Raw genomic sequence first — 16,925 nt, 5'->3', positions numbered from 1 at the left:
CCATCTAAGTGGGAGTTCTTAAGTAATATGATTAATTGAACTTTAATTTATCATGAATTTAGTCCTGGTAATATTAGCATATCTATGTTGTAGATCAATAGCTCGCGTTTAGCTCCCCTGTTTTATTTTTGATATGTTCCTAGAGAAAACTAAGTTGAAAGATGTTAGTAGCAATGATGCAGATTGGATCCGTGATCTGAGGTTTATCCTCATTGCTGCACAGAAGAATTATGTCTTTGGTGCACCGCTAGATGACAAACCTATTGCAGGAGCAGATGCAGATGTTATGAACATTTGGCTAGCTCAATATGATGACTACTTGATAGTTTAGTGCACCATGCTTAAACAGCTTAGAATCGGGACTTCAAAGACGTTTTGAATGTCATGGACCATATGAGATGTTCCAGGAGTTGAATTTAATATTTCAAGTAAATACCTGAGTTGAGAGATATGAAGTCTCCAACAAGTTCTATAGCTAAAAGATGGAGGAGAATAGCTCAAGCAGTGAGCATGTGCTCAGATTGTTTGGGTACTACAATCGCTTGAATCAAGTGGGAGCTAATCTTCCAGATAAAATAGTGATTGACAGAATTCTCTAGTCACCATCACCAAGTTAGTAGAACTTCGTGATGAACTATGATATGCAAGGGATAACGGAAATGATTCCCAAGCTCTTCGTAATGCTGAAATCGACGAAGGTAGAAATCAAGAAAAATATCAAGTGTTGATGGTAGACACGACCACTAGTTTCAAGAAAAGGGAAGAAGGGCAAATTGTTTCTCAAGTCAAGAAGCCCAAGTCTGGTCCTAAGCCTGAGACTAAGTGCTTCTACTGCAAAGGGACTAGTCACTGGTAGCGGAACTGCCCCAAGTATTTGGCGGATAAGAAGGATGGCAAAGCGAACAAAGGTATATTTGATATACAGATTATTGATGTGTATTTTACTAGTGTTCGTAGAAACCCCTCGGTATTTGATACTGGTTCAGTTGCTAAGAGTAGTAACTCGAAACGGGAGTTGCAGAACATGGACTAGTTAAGGGTGAAGTGACAATGTGTGTTGGAAGTGGTTCCAAGATTGATATGATAATCATCGCACACTCCCTATACTCTTGGGATTAGTGTTGAACCTAAATAAGTGTTATTTGGTGTTTGCGTTGAGCATGAATATGATTTGATCATGTTTATTGCAATACGGTTATTCATTTAAGTAAGAGAATAAATTCTTGTTCTGTTTACATGAATAAAACCTTATATGGTTACACACCCAATGAAAATGGTTCGTTGGATCTCGATCGAAGTGATACACATATTCATAATATTGAAGCCAAAAGATGCAAAGTTAATAATGATAGTGCAACTTATTTGTGGCACTGCCGTTTAGGTCATATTGGTGTAAAGCGCATGAAGAAAATACATGCTGATGGGCTTTTGGAATCACTTGATTATGAATCAGTTGATGCTTGCGAACCATGCCTCATGGGAAAGATGACTAAGACTCCGTTCTCCGGAACAATGGATCAAGCAACATATTTGTTGGAAATCATACATACTGATGTATGTGGTCCGATGAATATTGAGGCTCGCGGCAGGTATCATTATTTTCTTATCTTCAAGATGATTTGAGCAGATATGAGTATATCTACTTGATGAAAAACAAGTCTGAAACATTTGAAAAGTTCAAAGAATTTCAGAGTGAGGTGGAGAATCATCATAACAAAAATAAAAGTTTCTACGATATGATCGCAGAAGTAAAACATTTGAGTTACGAGTTTGGCCTTCAGTTAAAAACAATGTGAAATAGTTTCACTACTCACGCCACCTGGAACACCACAGTGTAATGGTCTGTCTGAACGTCATAACCGTACTTTATTAGATATGGTGCGATCTATGATGTCTCTTACCGATCTACCACTATCGTTTTGGGGTTATGCATTAGAGACAGTTGCATTCACGTTAAATAGGGCACCATCTAAATTCGTTGAGACGACACCGTATGAACTATGGTTTGGCAAGAAACCTAAGCTGTCATTTCTTAAAGTTTGAGGTTGCAATGCTTATGTGAAAAAGCTTCAACCTGATAAGCTCAAACCCAAATCGGAGAAGTGCATCTTCATAGGATACCCAAAAGAAAATGTTGGGTACACCTTCTATCACAGATCTGAAGGCAAGATATTCATTGCTTTGAATGGATCCTTTCTAGAGAAGGAGTTTCTCTCGAAAGAAGTGAGTGGGAGGAAAGTAGAACTTGATGAGGTAACTGTACCTGCTCCCTTATTGGAAAGTAGTTCATCACAGAAAAATATGTTCCTGTGACTACTACACCAATTACTGAGGAAGCTAATGATGATGATCATGTAACTTCAGATCAAGTTAATACCGAACCTCGTAGGTAAACCAGAGTGAGATCCGCACCAGAGTGGTACGGTAATCCTATTCTGGAGGTCATGTTACTTGACCATGACGAGCCTACGAACTATGAGGAAGCGATGATGAGCCCAGATTCCGCGAAATGGCTTGAGGCCATGAAATCTGAGATGAGATCCATGTATGAGAACAAAGTATGGACTTTAATTGACTTGCCCATTGATCGGCGAGCCATTGATATTAAATGGATCTTCAAGAGCAAGACGGATGCTAATAGTAGTGTTACTATCTGCAAAGCTAGAATTGTCGCAAAAAGATTTTCGACAAGTTCAAGGTGTTGACTACGATGAGAGTTTCTCACTCGTATCTATGCTTAAGTCTGTCCGAATCATGTTAGCAACTGCCACATTTTATGAAATCTAGCAAATGGATAAACAAAACTGCATTCCTTAATGGATTTATTAAAGAAGAGTTGTATATGATGCAACCAGAAGGTTTTGTCAATCCTAAAGGTGCTAACAAAATATGCAAGCTCCAGCGATCCATCTATGGACTGGTGTAAGCATCTCGGAGTTGGAATATACACTTTGATAAAGTTGATCAAAGCATATAGTTTTATACATACTTGCGGTGAAGCCTGTATTTACAAGAAAGTGAGTGGGAGCACTACATCATTTCTTATAAGTATATGTGAATGACATATTGTTGATCGGAGATAATGTAGAATTATTCTGCAAAGCATAAAGGAGTGTTTGAAAGGAGTTTTTTCAAAGAAAGACCTCGGTGAAGCTGCTTACATATTGAGCATCAAGATCTATAGAGATAGATCAAGACGCTTGATAAGTTTTTCAAATGAGTACATACCTTGACAAGATTTTGAAGTAGTTCAAAATGGAACAGTCAAAGAAAGAGTTCTTGCCTGTGTTACAAGGTGTGAAACTGAGTAAGACTCAAAGCCCGACCACGGCAGAAGATAGAAATAGAATGAAACTCATTCCCTATGCCTTGGCCATAGGTTCTATAAAATATGCCATGTTGTGTACCAGATCTATTGTATACCCTACACTGTTTTTGGCAAGGGTGTACAATAGTGATCTAGGAGTAGATCACTGGACAGCGGCCAAAATTATCCTTAGTGGAATAAGGATATGTTTCTCGATTATGGAGGTGACAAAAAGGTTCGTCGTAAAGGGTTACGTCGATGCAAGTTTTGACACTGATCCAGATGACTCAAAGTCTCAATCTGGATACATATTTAAAGTGGGAGAAATTATCTAGAGTAGCTCCGTGCAGAGCATTGTTGACATAGAAATTTGCAAAATACATACGGATCTGAATGTAGCAGACCCGTTGACTAAACTTCCCTCACAAGCAAAACATGATCACACCTTAGTACTCTTTGGGTATTAATCACATAGCGATGTGAACTAGATTATTCACTCTAGTAAACCCTTTGGGTGTTGGTCACATGACGATGTGAACTATGGATGTTAATCACATGGGTGATGTGAACTATTGATGTTAAATCACATGGCGATGTGAACTAGATTATTGACTCTAGTGCAAGTGGGAGACTGAAGGAAATATGCCCTAGAGGCAATAATAAAGTTATTATTTATTTCCTTATATCATGATAAATGTTTATTATTCATGCTAGAATTGTATTAACCAGAAACATAATATATGTGTGAATACATAGACAAACAGTATGTCACTAGTATGCCTCTACTTGACTAGCTCGTTGAATCAAAGATGTTTAAGTTTCCTAGCCATAGACATGAGTTGTCATTTGATTAACGGGATCACATCATTAGAGAATGATGTGATTGACTTGACCCATTCCGTTAGCATAGCACTTGATCGTTTAGTTTGTTGCTGTTACTTTCTTCATGACTTATACATGTTCCTATGACTATGAGATTATGCAACCCCCGTTTACCGGAGGAACACTTTGTGTGCTACCAAACGTCACAACGTAACTTGGTGATTATAAAGGTGCTCTACAGGTGTATCCGAAGGTACTTGTTGGGTTGGCGTATTTCGAGATTAGGATTTGTCACTCCGATTGTCGGAGAGGTATCTCTGGGCCCACTAGGTAATGCACATCACTATAAGCCTTGCAAGCATTGCAACTAATAAGTTAGTTGCGGGATGATGTGTTACGGAACGAGTAAAGAGACTTGCCGGTAACGAGATTGAACTAGGTATTGAGATACCGATGATCGAATCTCAGGCAAGTAACATACCGATGACTAAGGGAACAACGTATGTTGTTATGCAGTTTGACCGATAAAGATCTTCTTAGGATATGTAGGAGCCAATATGAGCATCCAGGTTCCGCTATTGGTTATTGACCGGAGACGTGTCTCGGTCATGTCTACATAGTTCTCGAACCCGTAGGGTCCGCACGCTTAAAGTTCGATGAGTGTTATATTATGAGTTTATGTGTTTTGATGTACCGAAGGAGTTCGGAGTCCCGGATGAGATCTGGGACATTACGAGGAGTCTCGAAATGGTTGAGACGTAAAGATCGATATATTGGACGACTTTATTCGGACATCGGAAAGGTTCCAAGTGATTCGGGTATTTTCAGGAGTACCGGGGAGTTACGGGAATTCGTATTGGGCCTTAATGGGCCATACGGGAAAGGAGACAAAGGCCTCAAAGGGTGGACGCACCCCTCCCCATAGGCTGGTCCAAATTGGACTAGGGAAGGGGGGCGCCCCCTTCCTTCCTTCTCCTTTTCCCTTCCCTTTCCTTCCCTCCTACTCCTACTACTTGGAAGGGCTCCTAATTCTACTAGGAAAGGGAGAATCCTACTCCCGGTGGGAGTAGGACTCCCCTAGGGCGCGCCATAGAGAGGGTCGGCCCTCCCCCTCCTCCACTCCTTTATATACAGGGGCAGAGGGCACCCCAAAGACACAACAATTGATCCCTTGGATCTCTTAGCCGTGTGCGGTGCCCCCCTCCACCATAATCCACCTCGGTCATATTGTAGCGGTGCTTAGGCGAAGCCCTGCGTCGATAGAACATCATCATCGTCACCACGCCGTCGTGCTGACGGAACTCTCCCGTGAAGCTCTGCTGGATCGGAGTTTGCGGGACGTCATCGAGCTGAACGTGTGCTGAACTGGGAGGTGCCGTGCGTTCGGTACTTGGATCCGTCGGATCGTGAAGACATACAACTACATCAACCGCGTTGTGCTAACGTTTCCGCTTCCGGTCTACGAGGGTACGTGGACAACACTCTCCCCTCTCGTTGCTATGCATCACCATGATCTTGCGTGTGTGTAGGAATTTTTTTGAAATTACTATGTTACCCAACACATAAGGCATAAGCATAGGATCCAGGCAAGCCAGCTTGGCAAAAACTTAAGTCATAGAGGTGCATATAATGGCGAAGACAGGGCGCATATGAGCAAACAACACATATATGTGATGAGCTTTATGCTCAAAATAATAATAAGCTTCTTTTGAGAGAAGCCCCCAGTTATGGTGGGGAATGTACATTTAAGGATGTATACCCCTCAAGTGTGCGGCTTACCTAAACACACGCTAGAAATCGTATAAAAACGAAAAGAAAAAGGAAAAAATGAAAAGGAGGAAAAAGGGAATGAACAAAGGTATGTGTCCGGACTTAGGCATAGAATCTTCGGAGCCTAGCAGCGTTCCATGGGTTCGGCTCTAAGAGATTATCCGATGCATTGTGAAGGCGATAGGGTCCTCCAATGAGAACTTGATCTATAATGAAGGGACCCTCCCTTTTGGGCTTGAGCTTGTCCTTTTTCTTCTCTGGTAGGCGTAGAACGAGTTCACCGATATTATAAGTCTTTGTCCGCACTTCTCTGCTTTTGTATCTTTGAGCTTGTTGTTGGTAGAATGCGGAACAGGCTTTTGCGACATCGCGCTCCTCCTCCAGGCCATCTAAGTCGTCCTGCCGATCGAGCTCGGCCTCTCTCTCCTCATACATGCGCACTTGAGGTGAATCATGAATAATATCGCAGGGCAAGACAGCCTCTGCGCCGTACACCATGAAGAACGGTGTGTATCCGGTCGTGCGGTTGGGCGTGGTCCGCAACCCCTAGAGTACGGAGTCAAGCTCCTCGACCCAGTGCTTATCCGACTCCTTTAGGGATCGCACTAGTTTGGGTCTGATGCTGCTCATTATCAGGCCATTGACCCAGTGCTAGACCGTTTGTTTTGGGGTGATACACGGAGGCGTAATCGAGTTTAATACCTAGATTAGCACACCAATATTTCACTGCATCGGCTGTGAAATTAGAGCCTTTATCCGTGATAATGCTATGTGGGACACCATAGCGGTGTAGAATGCCAGAGATAAAATATATCACTGGTCCGGCTTCAGCCGTTTTTACTGGTTTGGCCTCTATCCACTTAGTGAATTTATCCACCATAACCAGTAAATATTTCTTCTTATGGCTTCCCCCTTTAAGGGGTCCGACCATGTCTAGCCCCCAAACCGCGAAAGGCCAGGTAATAGGGATTGTTCTTAGGGTTGTGGGCGGCATATGGCTTTGATTGGCAAAGAGCTGGCACCCGACACAGTGCTGCACAAGGGCTTGTGCATCTGCTCGGGCCGTGGGCCAAAAGAAACCTCTACGGAAGGCCTTGCTTATGAGGGCCCGAGCTACGGTGTGATGGCCGCCGAGGCCAGTGATACATCTCCAACGTATCTATAATTTTTGATTGGTCCATGCTATTATATTATCTGTTTTGGATGTTTAATCGGCTCTAATATACCTTTTTATATTATTTTGGGGACTAACCTGTTAACCAAAGTCCTAGTGCAAATTGTTGTTTTTTGCCTATTTCAGTGTTTCGCAGAAAAGGAATATCAAACGGAATCCAGACGGAATGAAACCTTTGGGAGAGTTATTTTTGGAACAAGCGTGATCCAGGAGACTTGGAGTGGACGCCAAGAAAGTAGCGAGGAGGCCACGAGGCAGGAGGGCGCGCCTAGGGGGCAGGCGTGCCCCCACGCTCGTGGGCCCCTCGCAGCTCCACCGACGTACTTCTTCCTCCTATATATATCCATATACCCCGAAAACATCCAGGACCACCACGAAACCCTATTTCCACTGCCGCAACCTTCTGTACCCGTTAGATCCCATCTTGGGGCCTTTTCGGGCACTCCGTCGGAGGGGGAATCGATCACGGAGGCCTTCTACATCAACACCATAGACTCTCCGAGGATGTGTGAGTAGTTTACCACAAACCTTCGGGTCCATAGTTATTAGCTAGATGGCTTCTTCTCTCTCTTTGGATCTCAATACAAAGTTCTCCTCGATTCTCTTGGAGATCTATTCGATGTAACTCTTTTTGCGGTGTGTTTGTCGAGATCCGATGAATTGTGGGTTTATGATCAAGATTATCTATGAACAATATTTGATTCTTCTCTAAAATCTTTTATGCATGATTTAATATCTTTGCAAGTCTCTTCGAATTATCAGTTTGGTTTGGCCTACTAGATTGATCTTTCTTGCAATGGGAGAAGTGCTTAGCTTTGTGTTCAATCTTGCGGTGTCCTTTCCCAGTGATAGTAGGGGCAGGAAGGCACGTATTGTATTGTTGCCATCGAGGATAAAAAGATGGGGTTTATATCATATTGCTTGAGTTTATCCCTCTACATCATGTCATCTTGCCTAATGCGTTACTCTGTTCTTATGAACTTAATACTCTAGATGCATGCTGGATAGCGGTCGATGTGTGGAGTAATAGTAGTAGATGCAGAATCGTTTCGGTCTACTTGTCGTGGACGTGATGCCTATATACATGATCATGCCTAGATATTCTCATAACAATGCGCTTTTCTATCAATTGCTCGATAGTAATTTTTTCACCCACCATAGAATTTCTATCTTGAGAGAAGCCACTAGTGAATCCTATGGCCCACGGGTCTATTCTCCATTATATTATTCTCTCGTGAACTTGCTATTTCTATCATCGTTTATTTTGTAATCTTTATTTTCCAATAAATACAACAAAAATACCAAAAATATTTATCTTATTATCTCTATCAGATCTCACTTTTGTAAGTGACCGTGAAGGGATTGACAACCCCTTTATCGCGTTGGTTGCGAGGTTCTTGTTTGTTTGTGCAGGTACTAGGGGCTTGCGAGTTACCTCCTACTGGATTGATACCTTGGTTCTCAAACCTGAGGGAAATACTTACGCTACTATGCTGCATCACCCTTTCCTCTTCAAGGGAAAACCAACGCAAGATCAAGAGGTAGCAAGAAGGATTTCTAGCACCGTTGCCGGGAAGGTTTACACCAAGTCAAGTCAAGATTTGATCTCCCGCCAACGTGCGGATTTCTGGCGCCGTTGCCAGGGAGATCTACACGCAAGTCAAGACATACCAAGTACCCATCACAAACTCTTATCCCTCGCATTACATTATTTGCCATTTGCCTCCCGTTTTCCTCTCCCCCACTTCACCCTTGCCGTTTTATTCGCCCTCTTTTTCGTTCGCCTCTTTTCCGTTCGCCCTTTTTCTTGCTTCTTTTGTGTCCGTGTGTTAGGTCGTTGGTTTTGCTATCATGGCTAGTCCTTCTATCATTGTTAATACTCCCGATCATGAAGTTCTCAATTTTAAACAAAGGGAGGGAGAAAATTTAAAATATGCTTGGTATAGAATTTGCAATGCTCAGAATAGATCCACAAGGAAACAATCCACTTATGTTCTTCTTCGCAATTTTTATGTAGGCATCACCCCTTGGAATAGATATGTTATTGACACCATTACCGGGGGGGGGGGGATTTCTTGGGTAGTCATAGTTTTGATTCTTATAATGCTATGATAGATTTGTTTGGGCCACCACCTCTTTTGGTTAATGGAACTATTTTAACTTTGGAACATGTGATGCAAAGGCTTGAAGTTATTGAAAATAAAGTTGGAACTGTAGAGTTGATTGAGAATTTTGATAAAAAGATCCACAACCAGATTACCCAATATGGATCTAAGGTAGGAGTTACTCTGAGAAATTTTAAAGAAAAAGAACCCATAGTTAACGGAAAGATAGATCAAGATTCCACAAGAATTGATAAACTTGAGGATATTATTACCAACTTAGGGTCTGCCTTTTCTTCCGTGAAAAATACTCCAAATCCTCCTACTACTAGAGTTGCCAAGTTTATGCATGTGCCTAAAAATAAAAAGGGTGAATCTTATAGTAAGGAAAATGCGGATCTCAAAGCAATAAGTGTTCATCCCAACTTTTTCGCTATCATTAAGGACCTTTTGCTACAAATGAATTACTTGAATTATTTCCTAGGAGTTTGATCATTAATAAAAAGAAAGAAACTCCTAAGGGTTATAAGTGTTTTATTGAAGAATTGCCTCCCAAAGATGACAATACCTAGATCTATTCTTGTTTTTATGCCTAGCTAGGGGCGTTAAACGATAGCACTTGTTGGGAGGCAACCCAATTTTATTTTTGTTTCTTGTTTTTTTGTTCCTGTTTAGTAATAAATAATTCATCTAGATTATGTTTAGATGTGTTTTTATGTTTTTAGTTAGTGTTTGTGCCAAGTAGAACCTTTGGGAAGACTTGTGGGAAGTCTTTGCGATCTTGCTGTAAAAAACAGAAACTTTAGCGCTCACGAGATTTGCTGCCATTTTTTACTGGAGAGTGCGATTAGGTTGATTCTTTTTGAAGATGATTAATAGACAAATTCCTCACGTCCACCAATTTATTTCAGAATTTTTGGGGTTACAGAAGTATTCGAAACCTACATATTACTACAGACTGTTCTGTTTTTGACAGATTCTGTTTTTGTGTGTTGTTTGCTTATTTTGATGAAACTATGGCTAGTGTCGGGGGGTATGAACCATAGAGAATTTGGAATACAGTAGTTTTCACACCAATATAAATAAATAATGAGTTCATTATAGTACCTTGAAGTGGTGGTTTGTTTTCTTATACTAACGGAGCTCATGAGATTTTCTGTTGAGTTTTGTGTTGTGAAGTTTTCAAATCTAGGGTAAAGATTTGATGGATTTTGGAATAAGGAGTGGAAAGAGCCTAAGATTGGGGATGACCAAGGCACCCAAAGGTAAAATTCAAGGACAACAAAAAGCCTAAGCATGGGGATGCCCCGGAAGGCATCCCCTCTTTCGTCTTCGTCCATCGGTAACTTTACTTGATGCTATATTTTTATTCACCACATGATATGTGTTTTGCTTGGAGCGTCTTGTATAATTTGAGTCTTTTCTTTTTAGTTTACCACAATCACCCTTGCTGTACACACCTTTTGGAGAGACACACATGAATCGGAATTTATTAGAATACTCTAAGTGCTTCACTTATATCTTTAAGAGCACGATGGTGGTTTTATTTTATAGAAATTATTGATCTCTCATGCTTCACTTATATCATTTTGAGAGTCTTTTAGAACATCATGGTAATTTGCTTTGGCTATAAAATTAGTCCTAATATGATAGGCATCCAAGATGAGTATAATAAAAACTTTCATAAAAAGTGCATTGAATACTATGAGAAGTTTGACACTTGACGATTGTTTTGAGATATGAAGATGGTGATATTGGAGTCATGCTAGTTGAGTAGTTGTGAATTTGAGAAATACCTGTTCTAAAGTTTGTGATTCCCCTAGCATGCATGTATGGTGAACCGTTATGTGATGATGAAGTTGGAGCATGATTTATTTATTGATTGTCTTCCTTATGAGTGGCGGTCGGGGACGAGCGATGGTCTTTTCCTACCAATCTATCCCCCTAGGAGCATGCGCGTAGTACTTTGTTTTGCTAACTAATAGATTTTGCAATAAGTATGTGAGTTCTTTATGACTAATGTTGAGTCAATGGATTATACACACTCTCACCCTTCCACCATTGCTAGCCTCTCTAGTACCGCACAACTTTCGCCAGTGCCATGAACCCGCCATATACCTTCCTCAAAATAGCCACCATACCTACCTATTATGGCATTTCCATAACCATTCCGAGATATACTGCCATGCAACTTTCCACCGTTCCATTTGTTATGACATGCTTCATCATTGTCATATTGCTTTGCATGATCATGTAGTTGACATCATATTCATGCGAAGCCACCATTCTTAATTCTTTCATACATGTTGAGGGAGTCCTGGATTAGGGGGTGTCCGGATAGCCGGACTATACCTTCGGCCAACTCCTGGATTATGAAGATACAAGATTGAAGACTTCGTCATGTGTCCGGAAGGGACTTTCCTTGGCGTGGAAGGAAAGCTTGGCAATACGGATATGTAGATCTCCTACCATTGTAACCGACTCTGTGTAACCCTAGCCCTCTCCGGTGTCTATATAAACCGGAGGGTTTTAGTCCGTAGGAACAACAATCATACCATAGGCTAGCTTCTAGGGTTTAGCCTCTCTGATCTCGTGGTAGATCTACTCTTGTACTACCCATATCATCAATATTAATCAAGCAGGACGTAGGGTTTTACCTCCATCGAGAGGGCCCGAACCTGGGTAAAAACATCGTGTCCCTCGTCTCCTGTTACCATCCGCCTAGACGCACAGTTCGGGACCCCCTACCCGAGATCCGCCGGTTTTGACACCGACATTGGTGCTTTCATTGAGAGTTCCTCCGTGTCGTCACTTTTAGGACCGATGGCTCCTCCGATCATCAACGACGATGCGATCCAGGGTAAGACTTTTCTCCCCAGACAGATCTTCATATTTGGCGGCTTTGCACTGCGGGCCAATTCGCTTGGCCATCTGGAGCAGATCGAAAGCTATGCCCCTGGCCATCAGGTCAGATTTGGAAGTTCGAACTACACGGCCGACCTCCGCGGAGACTTGATCTTCGACGGATTCGAGCCGCAGCTGAGCGCGCCGCACTGTCACGATGGGCATGATCTAGCTCTGCCGCTGAAGAGTGCCTTGGAGGCCGCACCCGCATCAGCTCCGACCCTTAATTCGGAGACAACTGCGCCAATCGAGGATGGCTGGTTGGACACCGCCTCGGGGGCTGCAATCTCTACGGCAATCGAGCCAAACACCAGCCCTATTCTCTGCGAAGCCCGTGACTCCAAGGAGCCGGACTCCTCTCCAGACTTCGAGCCCTCCGTGCCCCTACCGATCGAACCCGATTGGGCACCGATCATGGAGTTCACCGTCGCGGACATCTTTCAGCACTCGCCCTTCGGCGATATTCTGAATTCACTAAAGTCTCTCTCTTTATTAGGAGAGCCCTGGTCGGACTATGGTCAGCAAGGTTGGGATGCAGATGATGAAGAAATTCAAAGCCCACCCACCACCCACTTTGTAGCCACTTTCGATGATTTAACCGACATGCTCGACTTCGACTCCGAAGACATCGACGGTATGGACAGTGATGCAGGAGACGATCAAGAACCAGCGCCTATAGGGCACTAGAAAGCCACCTCGTCATATGATATATACATGGTGGACACCCCAAAAGAAGGCAATGGCGATGGAACAGCGGAGGATGACCCCTCCAAGAAGCAGCCTAAGCGCCGGCGTCAGCGGCGCCGCTCTAAATCCCGCCAAAGCAAAAACGGTGATTCCGGCACGGGAGATAATAACACCCCAGACAGTACTGAAGACAACCACCTCCAGCAAGATTCAGCACAAGAGGATGGAGAAGCCAGCCCTCATGAGAGAGCGGCAGACAGAGAGGTCGAGAACGATAATTATATGCCTCCCTCCGAAGACGAGGCAAGCCTCGACGACGATGAATTTGTCGTGCCGGAGGATCTCGTCAAACAAGAGTGTTTCAAACGCAGGCTTATGGCCATGGCGAGCAACCTCAAGAAAAAACAGCAACAGCTTAGAGCTAATCAAGATTTGCTAGCCGGCAGATGGACTGAAGTCCTTGCGGCCGAAGAGTATGAACTTGAACACCCCTCCAAGAGCTACCCAAAGCGCAGGTTGCTACCCCGATTAGAGGAGGAAGCACCTAAACCTACATCACCAGCGCATGATGCGGCCGAACGGCCGACCCGTGGCCGCGACAGAGAGGCCTCTTGGCCCTCCACTCAAGCCGCACCTCGGCACCGCTCAAAAAATACCAAGGCACGGGAAACCGCGCCAGACCTGCGAGATATATTGGAGGACAAAGCAAGACAAACAAGATTGATCTATGAATCACGTGGGAGCCCCACGGCACGAGACGGTAATCGTCACTCCGGATACAGCAAATCCGGCCGGGCCGAACACAGTAGACAAAGCTCGTTTGAGCTGCGTCGTGATATAGCCCAATACAGAGGCGCCGCACACCCACTATGCTTCACAGATGAAGTAATGGATCATCAAATCCCCGAGGGTTTCAAACCCGTGAACATCGAATCATACGATGGCACAACAGATCCTGCGGTATGGACCGAGGACTATCTCCTTCATATCCACATGGCCCACGGTGATGACCTACACGCCATCAAATACCTCCCACTCAAGCTTAAAGGACCAGCTCGGGTTGGCTTAACAGCTTGCCAGCAGAATCAATTGGTTGTTAGGAGGACCTGGAAACCGCATTCCTCGACAATTTCCAGGGCACTTATGTGCGACCACCAGACGTCGATGACCTTAGCCACATAATTTAGCAGCCAGAGGAATCAGCCAGACAATTCGGGACACGGTTCCTAACCAAGAAAAATCAAATCGTCGACTGTCCGGACGTAGAGGCCCTAGCAGCCTTCAAGCATAACATCCGTGATGAGTGGCTTGCACGGCACCTAGGACAGGAAAAGCCGAAATCTATGGCAGCCCTCACGACACTTATGACCCTCTTTTGCGCGGGAGAAGATAGCTAGCTAGCTCGCCGCAATAACATGACCAAGAGCCCTGGTAATTTGGATACCAAGGACAGCAGTGGCAGGTCGCGTCGCAACAAGCAAAAGCGCCGCATTAACGGTGACAATGCTGAGGATACGGTAGTTAATGCCGGATTCAGAGGCTCTAAACCTGGTCAGCGGAAAACGCCATTCAAAAGAAATACTCCGGGCCCATCCAGTTTGGACCGAATACTCGACCGCTCATGCCAGATACATGGCACCCCCGAAAAACCAGCCAATCACACCAACAGGGATTGTTGGGTCTTCAAGCAGGCAGGCAAGCTAATGCCGAAAGCAGAGACAAGGGGTTGCATAGCGATGACGAGGAGGACCCCGCCCGCCAAACAACAGTGGACAGAAAGGTTTTCCCCCATAAGTGTGGACGGTGAACATGATATACGCAACCCACGTCCCCAAGAGGGAGCGGAAGCATGCGCTAAGGGACGTATATGCGATGGAGCCAGTCGCCCCAAAGTTCAACCCATGGTCTTCCTGCCCGATCACTTTTGATCGAAGGGACCACCCCACTAGCATCCGTCATGGCAAATTCGCTGCATTGGTTCTAGACCCAATTATTGACGGATTTCACCTCACTAGAGTCCTTATGGATGGCGGCAGCAGCCTGAACCTGCTTTACCAGGATACAGTGCGGAAAATGGGTATCGATCCCTCGAGGATTAAACCCACTAAAACGACCTTTAAAGGCGTCATACCAAGTGTAGAGGCCAACTGTACAGGCTCAGTTACACTTGAAGTGGTCTTCGGATCTCCGGATAATTTCCGAAGCGAGGAGTTAATCTTCGACATAGTCCTGTTCCGCAGTGGCTATCACGCACTGCTCGGGCGAACTGCATTTGCCAAGTTCAATGAGGTGCCGCACTACGCATACCTCAAGCTCAAGATGCTAGGCCCTCGAGGAGTCATCATGGTCAATGGAAACACCGAACGCTCTCTCCGAACGGAGGAGCATACGGCGGCTATCGCAGCGGAAGTACAAAGCAGCCTCTCAAGGCAATTCTCCAGTCCGGCCATTAAACGTCTGGACACCATCAAGCGCGCCCGGAGTAACCTACAACAAGACCACCTGGCACGTTCCGAGCAAGCGTAGCAATGCGGCCCCAACCCCAGCCCTCGCGAACTTGCGAAACCAGTGTTGCGCGTACATAACTACGCTCTGGAAATACCATGGGCACAGGGGGAGGGGCACCATCACGGCACGCCCGAAACCCGGCTTAAACCGCACTAGGGGCTGCCGATTTCTTAATTTTCTCTTATTTTCAGGACTCCATTCTTCGGAAGGCTTGTCCAGCAGTACAATTGCCGCACAAACGATACAACCAGGGAAGCAGAAAGCTACGCCGCACTATGGAACTCTAAGGTGGTCTCTATAACGAGCAGTATACCGGTTTCACATAACATTCCGCAGCTCGCCCCTGGAAAGGACATGTTAAATAGTCCCATCTTTTGCTTATTGCACTATTTGTATCGTTCTGCTTTGATCACAGCTTTTTTAAATAAACAATGCATAGCTTCCGTCTATTATTGCATTACTCCTTTTTACGAATATATGTTCATTAATGACATGTTGCACCCGTACACTTTGGTACGGCCAATACGCCAGGGGCTTAAGTACCCCACAATACGGTGTGAGAAGTATGAACACTTTCACAAGTGCGGCACCCCGAACTTATAGCATTATATGCATCGGCTCTGAATCATGTCTTGGGTCAATAGTTGGGTTTGCCCGGCTCCTATGTTTTGGTACCTTATGTTCCGTTATATCGGCTAAGGTAGCACTAGGAGAACTACTGCGATTGTGCCCCAGTTGAGCTGGGCTAAGCACCTCAGTAGAGAAAGCTAAAACTGACCGTCATGATGAGGCGAGAGCTGGTCGCTGTTCGAGAGGTTTTCGAGTCCCTAAAGACTTATGCCGCTTAGAGCGAGGAGTCGGCTTTGTCCGGCCTAGGCGTGGATAGCGCCCCGAACTTGGTCTTCCGAACACTAGTGTGAGGACCCCGATTCCAAGTCACATCGATCTAGCCAGTAACACCTCATATCACATTGCGGCCTCACGCACGGTATCCCCACGGGTGTCGCCTTACCATGGCCCGGGACCGTTTGCGCCTTTTGGCTCACGTATATGATAGTGTCGCTAGCATCCATATGACAGAGAACCCGGGCCGACATGGCTAGTCGAGAACCCAAAGCGGCACAGACCTATGGAGACAGGCATACATGAATCACATCGAGCATGTCGGTCATCAGCGAGTGAATCCGGGCTGTAGCACTGGGCTAACAGGACTCCGGGGAACCCGGGCTGTAGCAGGCTAGGCAGGACTCCGGATGTCACCGCGTGACATTTCCACGAAGGGACAGACATAGGAACGAAGTGAAACACATGCCGGCCAGTCAAGTGTCCTGAGTAGTAGTGCTGGGCTAGCAGGACTCCGATGAACCGGGCTGTAGCGGACTACTATGGCTCGAGGAACACTAGACTACATTTCCCCATAAGAAAGGCTGCCAAGGATAAACAACTAGATTGTCGGATCCCACACATACCAAGCATTTCAATCATACACACAATATGCTCGATATGTGCAAATACAACATGGCATCACAACAAAACTCTACAACTCAAGTACTTTATTTAAAGGCTCCAGAGAGCCATACTTAACAAGTTCATACAGGTAGGGGTCACATGACCCGACACTCAAGTCATACAAGCATACAAGCACATGCGG

This window comes from Triticum dicoccoides, chromosome 5A (assembly GCF_002162155.2).
Source record: "Triticum dicoccoides isolate Atlit2015 ecotype Zavitan chromosome 5A, WEW_v2.0, whole genome shotgun sequence".
Lineage (NCBI taxonomy): Eukaryota > Viridiplantae > Streptophyta > Magnoliopsida > Poales > Poaceae > Triticum > Triticum dicoccoides.
This window is presented reverse-complemented; position numbering follows the sequence as displayed.